At 42.9% G+C, this 15,149-nt stretch overlaps 1 long non-coding RNA gene across 1 annotated transcript in view; it reads left to right on the forward strand.

The window, feature by feature from the left end:
• LOC145425846 (uncharacterized) overlaps positions 1-15,149 on the forward strand; it is a 32,416-nt gene that overhangs the window by 9,801 nt on the left and 7,466 nt on the right. Inside the window, exon 2 of the long non-coding RNA XR_013906607.1 lies at positions 14,887-14,992. This is a non-coding gene — a long non-coding RNA (uncharacterized LOC145425846). The remainder of the gene's footprint in view (positions 1-14,886; positions 14,993-15,149) is intronic.

Here is a 15,149-nt window from a genome sequence, read left to right on the forward strand (position 1 = left end):
TAAAGTAAAACAGTATGTTGGATGTGCCATGCAATGCTCAATTACATGGGTGGGAACTAGTGTGTTAGCGCAGTTAGCTCGTTAACGTGTTGGCCGTCTAGCCCCATGCACGGGGCGATCGGCGGTAGCTCGTTAACGGAGATTTGCCGTGTTGTGGCGTTAAGGTCATTTCAACGAGATTAACCTGAAAGCACTAGTGGGAACACAACGAATATGACTGCACATTTACATCATCCTAGTGCAAAGACAAAAACAACAAGCATGTTACTAACTTTAGCCGAGTCATTTAGACAGCTGTTAGCACATGATTCTCCTTATGCTGCTGAGAATATAGCCCAGAAGAAGCGGATAGTATAGCTTTTGTTTTGGAAAGAGACATTTCTCTGTAATAAACTCTCTTTTCCAAAGATGAGTGATTCCTCAATCAGATACAGGGCTTGCAATATCGCTAGCCCGACGTCCTGGAGCTAGCGATTTTTTCAGTCGGGCTACCAAAATCTATCTCTGCCCTGCCCGTCGGGCTATTGTAGGAAGGAAAAATATATGTCAATGCTTTTGCATTCTTTCAGAAATGTAGCTGGGTAATTATGTCATTGGCATCGGTGAGCCACTGTCAATATGTGACATATTGAAATCGCGTTTGAATTTGCGCTTGTTTTTTTTGCTTTCACTTTGCAATCGTGCGAACTGTGTATAGAGAGCGACAGCACTGATCTGTGAGTGATGATAATTTGTGCACCAATTCCTCTGACATCGTCTTATTAATTGTTAGCTTACTATGCAAACATGACAAGTGAAATCTCCCGCAGCAAGCTTAAACATGTGAGAGGTTGATCGCGCAGAGAATCGCTGAGCTTATGTGAGTGCGTGTGTAAAAGCAGCAGGATTTATATTTGACTACGATGACCTGGTTGACTGAGAACCTTCACAGACAGATATATATTTTAGTTCTGCTGAGCCAAATAAGACAGGTCAGGGTGAAGAAGTGACAGCCAAAGAAAAGCTTACCACAAAACGGAGAAGTTATGACAAATCAGACTATAAGGCAAAAAGAAAGTGCAGCTTTATGGTTTCATGGACAAAAGAATTTCTGTGGCTGCAATATGACGAGCTAAATAACCAGGGCTGCACATAAGTGGTCCGCAGGTGCGCATTCGCTGTCAAAATAAAAAACACGCACAAGGGTTAGGGTTAAATTTAAAAACTGTACTTTTGAGTTAAAATATATATTTATAATTTTAATAAATGACAAATTAAAAAGGCATGAACATTTTTTTGTATCGACAAAATATCGAACCGTGACACCAAAGAACCGAACCGTGAATTTTGTGTATCGTTGCACCCCTTATATATATATATATATATATATATATATATATATATATATATATATATATATATATATATATATATATATATATATATATATATATATATATATATATATATATATGTGTATATATATATATGTGTATATATATATATATATATATATATATATATGTGTGTGTATATATATATATATATATATATATATATGTGTGTGTATATATATATATATATATATATATATATATATATATATATAAAATACACACACACACACTGGGTGAATGTGCAGTAGTAGCAGCAGCACATTATTGTCACATCACATGTGCAGGTACATTGGTACAGTACATGCGAGTGAAATTCTTGTGTGCGAGCTTCACAAGCAGCAGAGTTGTGCAAAAATACAATAACATATAAAACAAGCAAAATACAAGACTGGCTACATCTGAGACTAATAAATATATGTACAATATATAATAGTATATGCATTACTGGATGTGTATACTAAGTATGTTTTTCTACGTGTGTGTGTGTGTGTGTGTATACATATTTTACAAATTAAATAGAGTAAGCAATAAAGTTAAATATATAAAATATACAGAGGTTTGTAGTTGGATATTGTGCAAAACAGTGGCATTACTGTACAGTACGGAGTGCATAATGTTGAAGTTCCAGTAGTGAAGCTGAGGTGTCTATGACGTGTTCAGCAGTCTGATGGCCTGGTGGAAGAAGCTGTCTCTCAGTCTGCTGGTACGGGACCGGATGCTGCAGAACCTCCTTCCTGAGGGAAGTAGTCTGAACAGTTTACGGCTGCGGTGCCTGGAGTCCTTGATGATCCTCCCCTCCTTCCTCAGGCACCGCTTCCTGTAGATGTCCTGGAGGGAGGGAAGCTCACCTCCAATTATCCGTTCAGAGCACCGCACTACTCGCTGGAGAGCTTTGCGGTTGTAAGCGGTGCTGTTGCCATACCAGGTGGTGATGCATCCAGTGAGGATGCTCTCAATGGCACAGCGATAGAAGGTCCTGAGGATGCGGGGGCTCATGCCAAATCTTTTCAGTCTCCTGAGAAAGAAGAGGCGCTGCTGCGCCTTCTTCACTGTCTTGTTTGTGTGTACTGACCACGTAAGATCCTCAGCCAGATGTACACCAAGGAACTGGAAGCTGCTCACTCTCTCCACAGCAGCGCCGTTGATGGTGATGGGGGTGTGTACTTCTCTGCACCTCCGGAAGTCCACTATCAACTCCTTTGTCTTTGCGACGTTGAGGGTGAGATGGTTGTCTTGACACCAGTGGGTCAGGGCGCTGACCTCCTCCCTGTAGGCCGTCTCATCACCATTGGTGATAAGACCCACCACTGTAGTGTCATTCGCAAACTTCACAATAATGTTGGAGTTGTTAGTGGCTGTGCAGTCGTAGGTGTAGAGTGAGTACAGGAGAGGGCTCAGTACACACCCCTGTGGAGCACCAGTGTTCAGTGTGATGGGGGATGAGGTGATGCTGCCCAGCCTGACCACTTGGCGTCTGTCAGACAGGAAGCTAAGGATCCAGCTGCAGAGGGAGCTGCTCAGTCCTAGATCCTGCAGTTTCCTGTCCAGCTTCGAGGGAACGATGGTATTGAATGCTGAGCTGTAATCTACAAACAGCATTCTCACATACGTGTCGTCAAAGGAGCTTGCAAAGAAAAGCGTCTGGACTTCTTTAAGTTGCTTGAAGACGTTTCACCTCTCATCCGAGAAGCTTCTTCAGTTCTAAGGTCAAATGGTGGAGAGTCCCAGATATAAACCTAGTGGGAGTGACCCCCCACAGAGGGACAAAAGGACCCCCTGATGATCCTCTAATCGCCTGAGCCAAGGTGGGAAACTGGGCGTGGGTCCCAATCAGCCAGAGTTTCGGGTGTGTTCATTGTGAAACCTGGCCCCACCTTATCATGCGAATTCCTGAGGTCAGATGGCCCAGGATGTGAGTTGGCGTTAAGGCGTCTGGGAAGGGATCTCAAAACTGGATTATAGATGGCAGAGAGTTGGTGTCGTAAACCCCCGCCTCTGTTCAAAGATGGTCGCTCACAGTGGACATAGATGGCTTCTTTCACTCCTCTTTCAAACCATCTGTCCTCTGTCCAAAATGTGAACATTGGCATCCTCGAAAGAGTGTCCTTTATCCTTAAGATGCAGATGGACTGCTGAGTCTTGTCCTGTGGAGGTGGCTCTTCTGTGTTGTGCCATGCGCTTGTGAAGTGGCTGTTTGGTCTCTCCAATGTAGAGGTCTGAGCATTCCTCGCTGCACTGTACAGCATACACCACATTGTTAAGTTTGTGTTTTGGCGTTTTGTCTTTCGGGTGAACCAGTTTCTGTCTGAGCGTGTTGCTGGGTCTGAAATACACTGGGATGTCATGCTTGGAGAAAACTCTCCTGAGTTTCTCTGATACACCGGCTACATAGGGGATGACAATGTTGTTGCGTCTGTCCTTCTTATCCTCCCTCGCTGGTGTCTGGTCTTCTTTTCTGTGCCTCTTTGCTGACTTTAAGAACGCCCATTTAGGATAGCCGCACGTTTTGAGTGCTTCCTTTACATGTGTGTGTTCCTTCTTTTTCCCTTCAGGCTTAGAGGGAACACGTTCTGCCCGGTGGTGTTGGGTCCTGATTAGGGCTGGGCGATATGACCCAAAATTCATATCTCGATATTTTTTAGCTGGATGGCGATATAAGATATATATCTCGATTTTTTTTTTTAAAGCCATAAGTTAAGAACAAAAAGAGAGTTCTTAGTCACACTGTGTCCCAGATGTCACACGGGCACTTTTATTTACATACAGCGTAGATGTACATGAAGAAATTACTCAAAAATAAATTATCAGCATTTATTAAATAATCATGGTCCATAAATAAAAGAAAACAATGTTGTTTTTGTGCATAACAAAAAGCTCACAATTGTGCAGTCAAAATGTAAACTAATAGACGCTGAGCATAATAACAAAGAGACAGATTTCACAGCTGCACCACGTCTCTGAACAGGTGCCATTTGTGGTCCTTATACACACACAGTACGTATCACTCCGCGAGGCTCCTCCTCGGTACCCGTAATCCTCCGACAATCCATCAAGCGGTGCAGCTCCGTAGCTTAGCAAAGTCATATTAAAACATTTTTTGACAGATTGCTGAGCGCTGTGTACCACATAAATTCGGTTCGCGGTCATTAAGCACATCCAGAATTCATACATAAGGCGCACTGTCGATTTTTGAGAAAATGAAAGGATTTTAGGCCGTGCAGCCCCTCCTGGCTGCATGTCGTTAGCGCGGTTAGCACGCTAACCCGTTGACGCCATCCAGCCCCACGCACGGTAACTCGCTAACGGAGATTTTCCGCTTTCATCTTGTCATTGCCTGCAGGTGAAACTATGGGGGAGGCGGAGTTGTGTTCAGTGAAGGAGAGGCGAGGCCGAGTAACGTTGCGTAGAGACAAAAGTGGACGAAAGAGAGGCAAACCTGCGGCTCCACAAGTATAATCATAACGTAACATAGACTATATCGATATAAACGATATTGTCACATCTTATATCTCGTATGAAAATATATCGATATTTTTAAAAAACTCGATATATCGCCCAGCCCTAGTCCTGATTACTCCAAGTTTGTGTTCCAAAGGGTGATGGGAGTCAAAGAGGAGGTACTGGTCCGTGTGTGTGGGCTTCCGGTAAACTTCGATGTTGAGGTTGCCGTTCTCTTCAATGTGCACAGCGCAGCCCAGGAAAGGCAGACAGTTGTCCTTTGTGTCTTCCCTGGTGAACTTGATGTTTTTATCCACAGCGTTGATGTGCGCAGTGAAGGATTCCACTTCTTGTGTCTTGATTTTGACCCAGGTGTCGTCCACATATCTGTACCAGTGGCTGGGTACTCTTCCTTTGAAAGAGCCAAGAGCCTTTCTTTCCACTTCCTCCATGTAAAGGTTGGCTACAATAGGTGACACGGGGGAGCCCATGGCACAGCCATGTTTTTGTCTGTAAAAGCCTTCGTTGTACTTGAAATATGTAGTGGTGTGGCAGAGGTCTAACAGTGTGCAGATCTGATCGGGTGTGGAGCTGTCTTCTTGTAGTCGTTTTCTGACAGTCTCCACGGCCTCCGTGGTGGATATGCAAGTGAAGAGAGAGACTACATCAAAGGACACCATGGTTTCATCTGGATCCAGGGTAAGTTTCTGGACCTTGTCGGTGAAGTCGGTGGAGTTCTTGATGTGGTGGGGTGTTCCCCACGAGAGGAGCAAGGATGGTAGCAAGGTGTTTAGCAATGTTATAAGTGGCTGAGTTTATGCTACTGACTAGTAGGCACCATGTTAACTGTGACATGGCATGGATGACACATACCAAGATGGCGCCTGTGTGTTTGGCATGCCGTCTATCGCTCTCTTCTATTTGTTTTATTTTATTGTTTTTAGTCAATTTTGTGCAACATGTCAGCCCTGCATTGTTTTATGATCGCCAGACATTATTGGAAATAGGCTTATCTACCCAAGCTTTAGCTCGGTTTGGAAATGACAACCAAGGCTTTCTGCCTCCCGATTTGGAAGTAACACCACCTCACTGGCGCTCCTTACCATTGCCACTGGATGTGCGGAAGCGACGCAGGAGACGAGGTAACCGAAGAGGTCTCCTTGTCAAACTGAGACTCAGGATCTCTTGTTTTCCTCATGAGCTTCGCTCAATTTGTCGATCCTGCCCGCGACTCTTGGTGCGGTTGCGTGCTTTGGACCCGGTGGACTCCTGCTTGGTTCCTGTTGTGGGATCTCTCGAGAAGGGTTCTGCAAAACCCTCTCCTCTCCGACATCTGCGTTGGCGTGGAGTGGACCAAACAAACCTCCGACCTGTGAATCTGGTTGTTGCTGCCTCGGAAGCTCCCGAGCCAATTCCTCTCAGGTTGGGATTAATTAACGCCAGATCGGTGGCAAATAAGACATTCATTTTGAAGGAATTTTTCGCTTCCCATGCACTGGATTTTCTTTGCTTGACTGAAACTTGGATTCCACCCGGTGAGTTAAGTGCCTTTTCTGAATTACTGCCGGCTGGCTGTGCCTTTTTTAGTGTTCCGAGAGTTTCTGGTCGCGGAGGAGGGCTAGCTGTTGTTTTTAAGGCACATCTTGACTTTAAGCAGCTATCCCCATCAACACGCCACACCAGTTTTGAACTCTGTTTGTGTGAACTGGGCCACTCGTCTTCGCTGTTGTGTGCGATTGTTTATCGGCCCCCAAAATATAACAAGGAGTTTTTATCCGAGTTCTCAGAGTTTCTTGCTGACTGTGCATCACGGTATGACCAGATCCTTTTACTTGGTGATTTTAATATACACGTCTGCTGCCCGGGGAAGCCCCTGGCTAAGGACTTTCTGGACTTAGTGAACTCTTTTAACTTTGTTCAGTCTGTTAAAGGTGCCACTCAAGAACGTGGTCACACACTGGACTTGGTTTTATCACATGGTTTATCTGTCCAAAACGTACTTGTCGAGGATGCGGTGTTCTCTGACCATATGCCTATTTTATGTGATATTGTTCTTTTTAATCCTGTTCTTAAGCGTGCTGTACCTGCTCGATGTTATCGTGCTTTTGGCTCAGATACTGCCAAGCGGTTTTCCATATTGTTTGACCAATTTATTTCTTATCCTCCTGAGTTGTCCATCTCAGATGGATTAGTTTCTTGTTTGGATTCTGCTTGTAAATCTGTCCTCGACGCTGTCGCTCCTTTTATATTCAGACAATGCAAGCCAAAGGCTAGTCCTTGGCTAACTGATTTTACCAGAGCCGCTAGAAAAGAATGTAGAAGATGTGAAAGACTGTGGAAAAAAGATAGGCTGTGCGTCTCTATGGAAGCTCTTAAGACTAGCTGGAAAGTCTATCAGAGAGCAGTAAAGGCTGCCAAGCACTCCTATTTTTCTCAACTTATTGCTGCCAGCTCGCATAACCCTCGTGTTCTATATAACACTATAAATTCTGTACTTAATCCGGAAGGCTATATTCTTTTGCACTCTTCTGCGGTTATGTGCAATAAGTTTCTTAATTATTTTGTGGAAAAGGTTGCTAGTTTGAGACCTCCGACTCTACCTATTGCTGACCCAGCCATGCATGGTTCTTGCTCAAGTCTGTTCTCTGCTTTTCTACCAATTGTTTTATCTGATTTAGAGAAACTTGTGTTGAATGCTAAACCGTGTGGCTCTCCAAATGACGTTGTTCCTCCCCATTTTCTTAAAAAGGTATTTCCTATCATCGGACCACATATTCTGAACATTATTAATACTAGTCTTTTGTCTGGTCAAGTACCTAGGGAATTTAAGCATGCAGTCATACATCCTTTACTTAAGAAACCAGGCTTAGACAGTTCAGTCATATCAAATTTTAGACCCATCTCTAAGCTTCCCTTTCTTAGTAAGATTCTGGAAAGGATTGTTTATACTCAGTTGATGGACTACTTGAATGACTCTAAATTGTCAGAAATCTTTCAGTCCGGCTTTAAGCCATTCCACAGCACGGAGACAGCCCTCGTAAAAGTTATGAATGACATCCTGATAGCGACAGACCGTGGTAAATATGCAGTGCTGGTCTTGTTGGACATGACAGCTGCATTTGACACTGTGGATCACGATTTGCTGATCTCCCGCTTACAGCACTGTGTGGGAATTACTGGTTCGGCACTTTTGTGGTTAAAGTCCTATCTTTTAAATGGGACATTTTGTGTTAAGTTGGGGTCGGCTTCATCCTCTGTGGCCCCTCTGCTTTGGGGTGTTCCACAGGGATCTATTCTTGGGCCGTTATTGTTTTCATTGTACCTCTTGCCTCTTGGCGCGATTTTCCGAAAGCATAAAGTGCCATTCCATCTATACGCAGATGACTGCCAGCTCTACTTACCTTTTAGTCATTCTGATAGTCTCCCAACTGGACCTCTGCTTGACTGCCTTACTGATGTCAAAGCATGGATGGCAAAAAACTTTTTAAATTTTAATGATCGGAAGACAGAAGCAATTTTATTTGGCCCAAATCGCTCTTCTCATACTCTGGATGTTGATCTTGCAGCTTTGACTTCCCAACTAAAGAGTTCGATCACAAATCTCGGAGTTAAAATTGATTCTGCACTCACCTTTGATGACCATGTAAACGGGGTGGTAAAATCAGCATTTTATCACCTCAGACGTTTATCCAAAGGTTAAGCCCTTTCTTTCCAAGCGTGACTTGGAAAGCGTTATTCATGCCTTTATTACCTCACGTTTAGATTATTGTAATTCTCTTTTAACAGGGGTTGGGCAGGGCACTTTGTCACGCCTGCAATTAGTGCAAAATGCTGCGGCGCGATTTTTAACTGGTAGAAGAAAATTTGATCACATCACTCCGATTTTGGCCTCTTTACACTGGCTTCCAATTGAATTCAGGATCCGTTTTAAAGTCCTTTTATTGGCTTTTAAATCTCTAAATGGTCTGGCACCTGTTTATTTGTCTGATTTGTTGAAGCCCCACGTCCCCACTCGTTCCCTTCGGTCAGCTGAGCAGTTGCTGCTTTCGGTCCCAAAGTCACGGCTGAAACTTAGAGGAGACCGAGCGTTCTCTGTTGCCGCGCCGATGCTTTGGAATAACCTTCCTCTCCATATTAGACAGGCTACATCAAGTGCCAGTTTTTAAGTCTTTATTAAAAACCTATTTTTATTCCCTGGCTTTTAACTCTGTGGGTAACTGACATTTTTATTTTATTTTATTTTATTTTTTTATTGTTTTTTAACTTTATTGCTATGTCTGGTTTTATTACTATGTGCATATTAGTATTGTACAGCACTTTGGTCTACCAGGTGTGTTTTTAAAGTGCTATATAAATAAATAAATGATGATGATGACTATGGGTCTGAGTGGGACAGCTTCCTTGTGGATCTTAGGAAGTCCATAGATGCAGGGTATGGCATCCCCTGGGTAAAGGCGGTGATATGTAAGGCGGTCAATAATTTTGTCCTTTTCAAAGTCTTGAAGGCAAGCTATAACTTTCTTTTTGTAGCTGCTTGTGGGGTCTCGCTTTAGGGCTTCGTAGGTATTGTTGTCACTGAGGAGAGTAGTGATCTTTGTATGGTAATCTGTAGGGTTTAGGACCACGGTGCATCTTCCCTTATCAGCTGGTAAAACAGTGATGTTGTGGTCTTTGCTCAGGGAAGCGACGGCCTTCTTTTCCTGTATTGTGAGGTTGGATGGAGGGACTTTGGCACTGGAGAGCGTGGCTGAGACTTTCATCCTGATTTGCTCTGCTTCTGTCTGTGATAATTTATTAATCCGTATGGCAGATTCTGTGGCTGTGATGAGGTTCACTATGGGCAACTGTTGTGGAGAAATGGCAAAATTGAGTCCTTTGGCTAATACTCTCTTTTGAGTTTCAGTGAGAATCCTGTCTGAAAAGTTCTTAACCCATTTCTCCTGACTGGCATCAGGTGTGTTTTCTTCTCTGGGTTGTGTAGGTTCAGGATGAGGAGTGTGTGTTTTTGAAAGCAAGGTGTGAAATTTCCTGCGTTGTCTTTCTTTTCCTTTAGAGTGTTGGGCCCGCTGAGGTGGGGCCAGGTTTCACAATGAACACACCCAAAACTCTGGCTGATTGGGACCCACGCCCAGTTTCCCACCTTGGCTCAGGCGATTAGAGGATCATCAGGGGGTCCTTTTGTCCCTCTGTGGGGGTCACTCCCACTAGGTTTATATCTGGGACTCTCCACCATTTGACCTTAGAACTGAAGAAGCTTCTCGGATGAGAGGTGAAACGTCTTCAAGCAACTTAAAGAAGTCCAGACGCTTTTCTTTGCAAGCTCCTTTGACTACGATGACCTGGATGACTGAGAACCTTCACAGACTCACATACGTGTCTCTCTTCTCCAGGTGTGACAGGGCAGTATGTAGTGTCAGGGCTATGGCATCACCGGTGGACCTGTTGTGGCGGTATGCGAATTGTAGAGGGTCCAGTTACAAGTAACGCGTTACTGCCCATCTCTGCTCGCGAGTAAAGACAACTGCAGTGTTTGTGTTTTCTAACTCAGGTGTCTCAGCTGAAGAACTGTGGTGCTGGTGAGTCCATTTCACCTGCAACAGCATTACAGACCAGCCACACTAATAAAGCAATTTCTTTTTAATTATACACTTTGTCCTTATTATGTCCTGGGTTTTCACTAGTGGTGCAACGGATCAAAAATCTCACTGTTCAGATCCGATCACGGTTTTAAGTCATGGATCGGATCAATTTTCGGATCAGCAAAAAAAGAAAAAAACGACAAATCTGACTCACCATTTACTTATTTAGGTATTTATTTGCCTATTAAAAAGCATTCAACTCAAGACTCATTCCACGCACTTATATAAAAACAAATTAAGGTGCAATATAGGGAAGTACAGGGCTTTATGTCTACTACTCTGCTGTGATATAATGAGCGGTCACGTAGCGTTCCGTTGCCCTGGCGGTCCACCCATTTGTAGTTTGGGCAACAGAAGAAGCCTGGGACAGTTCAGCCTTAATGTTAAACTTGTGCTCTTACATGCTTGGAACAATTTTATCACTGAAGTGGATGCGCAATGGGATATCATAGCGTGGCTCAAGCACGTTCATCTTAGTTTAAACCCCTTGTTTTGCAGAATGGATTACGGCCTCATGTCTGCAGCTAAACACCCCAATATCTTTTGTAATAGCTTTAGCCCGGTCGAATTGGGCCGCAAAGGGCTGAAAAAATACCGCAAACTCCTCTGCTCCTCACTTGGACCACTAGCGCTGGCCATAACTACCACTTGACAGACTGACTACCATACACATACTTTTTTTTCGAATCTTCAGATCACGTGCATGCTGAACCGTGGAGTGAGCTCGGTTCGGGTTATGGATCAACCGTGATCCGTTGCACCACTAGTTTTCACTATTTAATAATAAAAAAAGGAAACATCACAAAAAACACTTAAGGTCATGAAAATTAATTGAGATTTAGCAATTAAATGGCGCATCCACCTTATTTATTGAAAAGTATTGGTATCAATATTTGCAATACTGGCCTGTATTTACTTGGTATCGGGTCTATACCAAAATATGCAGTATCACACACCACTAGATTCGAGTCAACTAGCACCCCCTCTGGCCAAGTGCCATAGCCTATAGCCAGATTAACTTGTGACACACATCTGCACCACGTCTGAATTAATTTTCATGCACAATCAGTGTTGGGGAGTAACGGAATACATGTGCCGCCATTACGTATTTAAAATACAAAATATGAGTAACTGTATTCTGTTACAGTTACCGTTTAAAAAGGTGGTATTCAGAATACAGTTACTTTGTTGAAATAAATGGATTACACTGCGGTACTTTCCTGTTTCATATTGTGGCGGGTCAGGACTGTTTGGGTTTTGTTTGACAGCTGTTCTGTTGTTCCAGGCTGCAGCGTTACGGTTGCCATGGTTACAGGGCGACGCTCTTTCTCTCTGCGACTGTGTGCTTCCTGGGTGAGAGAGCGCCTTTTCGTTGTTGTTGTTGTGCTAAGCTAACAGGCAGAATGCTACAGGTATAGCTCTAAAGAATGTAGCATCATGGGCAGTGTAGTCCGTGCTGCAGGGAGAATGGACTGCCATACACGTTATGGGTCTGTGAGCGCGAGGAGGGAGAAAAAGGGGAGTGGAAAGGTACGAGTTGTCATCGAGCAAAAACGGGAGCTGGAAGCATGTAAATATAATAATAACCACTGCAGCCAAGAAGAGTGCCTGACGAGCCCAGTTGTAAGTAAGCTATTAAGACTCGACTGTACTAGGGCTGGGCGATATATCGAGTTTTTAAAAAATATCGATATATTTTCATACAAGATATAAGATGTGACAATATCGTTTATATCGATGTAGTCTATGTTACGTTATAATTATACTTGTGGAGCCGCAGGTTTGCCTCTCTTTCGTCCACTTTTGTCTCTACGCAACGTTACTCGGCCTCGCCTCTCCTTCACTGAACACAACTCCGCCTCCCCCATAGCTTCACCTGCAGGCAATGACAAGATGAAAGCGGAAAATCTCCGTTAGCGAGTTACCGTGCGTGGGGCTGGACGGCGTCAACGGGTTAGCGAGCTAACCGCGCTAACGACATGCAGCCAGGAAAGGCTGCATGTCGTTAGGCCTAAAATCCTTTCATTTTCTCAAAAATCGACAGTGCGCCTTATGAATGAATTCTGGTTGTGCTTACTGACCGTGAACCGATTTTATGTGGTACACAGCGCTCAGCAATCTGTCAAAAAATGTTTTAATATGACTTTGCTAAGCTACGGAGCTGCACCGCTTGATGGATTGTCAGAGGATTACAGCTACCGAGGAGGAGCCTCGCGGAGTGATATGTACTGTGTGTGTATAAGGACCACAAATGGCACCTGTTCAGAGACGTGGTGCAGCTTTGAAATCTGTCTCTTTGTTATTATGCTCAGCGTCTATTAGTTTACATTTTGACTGCACAATTGTGAGCTTTTTGTTATGCACAAAAACAACATTGTTTTCTTTTATTTATGGACCATGATTATTTAATAAATGCTGATAATTTATTTTTGAGTAATTTCTTCATGTACATCTACGCTGTATGTAAATAAAAGTGCCCGTGTGACATCTGGGACACAGTGTGACTAAGAACTCTCTTTTTGTTCTTAACTTATGGCTTTTAAAAAAAAAAATCGAGATGTATATCTTATATCGCCATCCAGCTAAAAAATATCGAGATATGAATTTTGGGTCATATCGCCCAGCCCTAGACTGTACACCGTGTTCGTGTTTTCCTCCGAAAACAATAAGTTCCGTTGGAGCAGCCTTTCAACGCCTCTCTCTGTCTCTCGCAAGAAAAGTTGACCCACACAACAAAGTAAAGCTATTTTTCGGCTACGAGCCGACAGGGACCTCGCCGTATTAGTCAGAGGTCCCTTTACTACAGTTCGGAGCCGCAGACCTTCAGTAATAGTAATAAATCACACAGCAATAGTACATTCACGTTGTTGTAAAAAGCATGATAATATATTAAGTAATCCAAAGTATTCAGAATACGTTACTGTCATTGAGTAAGGTAACGGAATACGTTACAGAATACATTTTGGAGCATGTATTCTGTATTCTGTAATGGAATACATTTTAAAAGTAACCTTCCCAACACTGTGCACAATACATTTGTAACTTTCTATTGTGTCTGTTTGTGCGTCTTGCAAATAAACCTTTGAACTGAATGAAATTATATCATGTATTCATTTTTTGCCTACATCAGTAAAAAATGCCAAATTATATACACAAAGTTATAGAAATCACCACTCCAAATGTTCATCATGATTTTAATATTTTTGTTTTCTTTAACCCTTTAAAGCCGATCGGAGCGGGCACGCTCCATTTTGTGTAACTATATTTAAATCCCTGTAGAACTGCAACCACGTAAGCTAGCGCAATAATCTTTTTTTCCATATGAAACTGGAGGAGTTGTACTTACATCTTAAGCCATCAGCTTGTCCTAGGTCACGGTTTACTTCCACATATAGCTTTGCAAAAATTGCATAAATACCACTTGCAGCAACAAAAACACAATATTCCAGAAACACACTTTGCCGATCATTAAGAACGCTGATCATTTTATTACGGATGAAAGACTTTATATAGTTTTTCAACTCTCAGTGATGCCACAGTGATCGTGTGATTCATGGACCTGCAGCGGAGTTTGAACCCGGCTAGTGACGTCAGACTTAAAGACCGGATAAAGAGTGATATGAACATATCTATAACTTACCGGAATGAAAATGTCTGGAGCACACCAACAGATATTTGGAGATGGAAGAGAACTGGATATTAGCTCGTCTCACACCTGCTATCCAGACTAGACGCCTTTTGGTAACATCCGATACATGAGCTGCCTTATGTTGCGTCCAAGTGGGGAAAGAATGAAAAGATAAACCTTTTTTAACCTTATTCCCTTTCCGGCTGTGCGATCTAACATTACAACCGACCGCACAGCAACTACGAACCATACGGGTGTTATTCGCATGTTTTCAGTCCTCTTTCGCTTGCGCTTTGTTTGGCCCAGAAACATGGCACCTCAACCGAAAATCCTGGCCACGCCCCCTCTCGTGATGCATTTTGAGTGCGATTACGTCACCGCCACGCGACGACGGCTGTCCCAATCCAAAGTGTACTCCAAATGCGTACTCCAAATGCGTACTCCAAATGCGCCGTCGATTTCCCCAAATATCAAGCATGGTCCGGTGCACGCTTCGTGATCCCATATATCCCACAATTATGGGCTCAAATTGTGGTCATACATATTTTGTACTTGTTAATCAGTTTTGTACTTCTAAATCAGGATTTATATGTGTAAAGAATTTGTGTGTTTTTGACCCTATTTTTCTTCCTTTCATCTGATTGGCCAATGTCATGTCAATCACAAATTTTATATATATATATATATATATATATATATATATATATATATATATATATATATATATATATATATACACACACACACACACACACACACACACACACACACACACACACACACATACTCACTCTTTGTGTCCTAGCTGAGTAACAGGAGGAGAAGAGTCTGGTGGAGCAGCAGAGGAGCAGTTTCAGCCATTTGGACTCAGCTCAGCCACTACAGAGGAAACAATGTCTTCAACACAAAAGGTGAGAAAAATATCAGTTACTCTATTATTGAAATTGTTTGCACAGCTAGTTGGTTTTTAAAAACCTGTTAACAGCATCATTATCTTTTCCATCCTGGGCTCCTCCATACATTCACAATCTACATTCACAAACAAAAAACTCAGAGGTTATAAGATAA

This window comes from Astatotilapia calliptera, chromosome 3 (genome assembly GCF_964374335.1).
Source record: "Astatotilapia calliptera chromosome 3, fAstCal68.1, whole genome shotgun sequence".
Lineage (NCBI taxonomy): Eukaryota > Metazoa > Chordata > Actinopteri > Cichliformes > Cichlidae > Astatotilapia > Astatotilapia calliptera.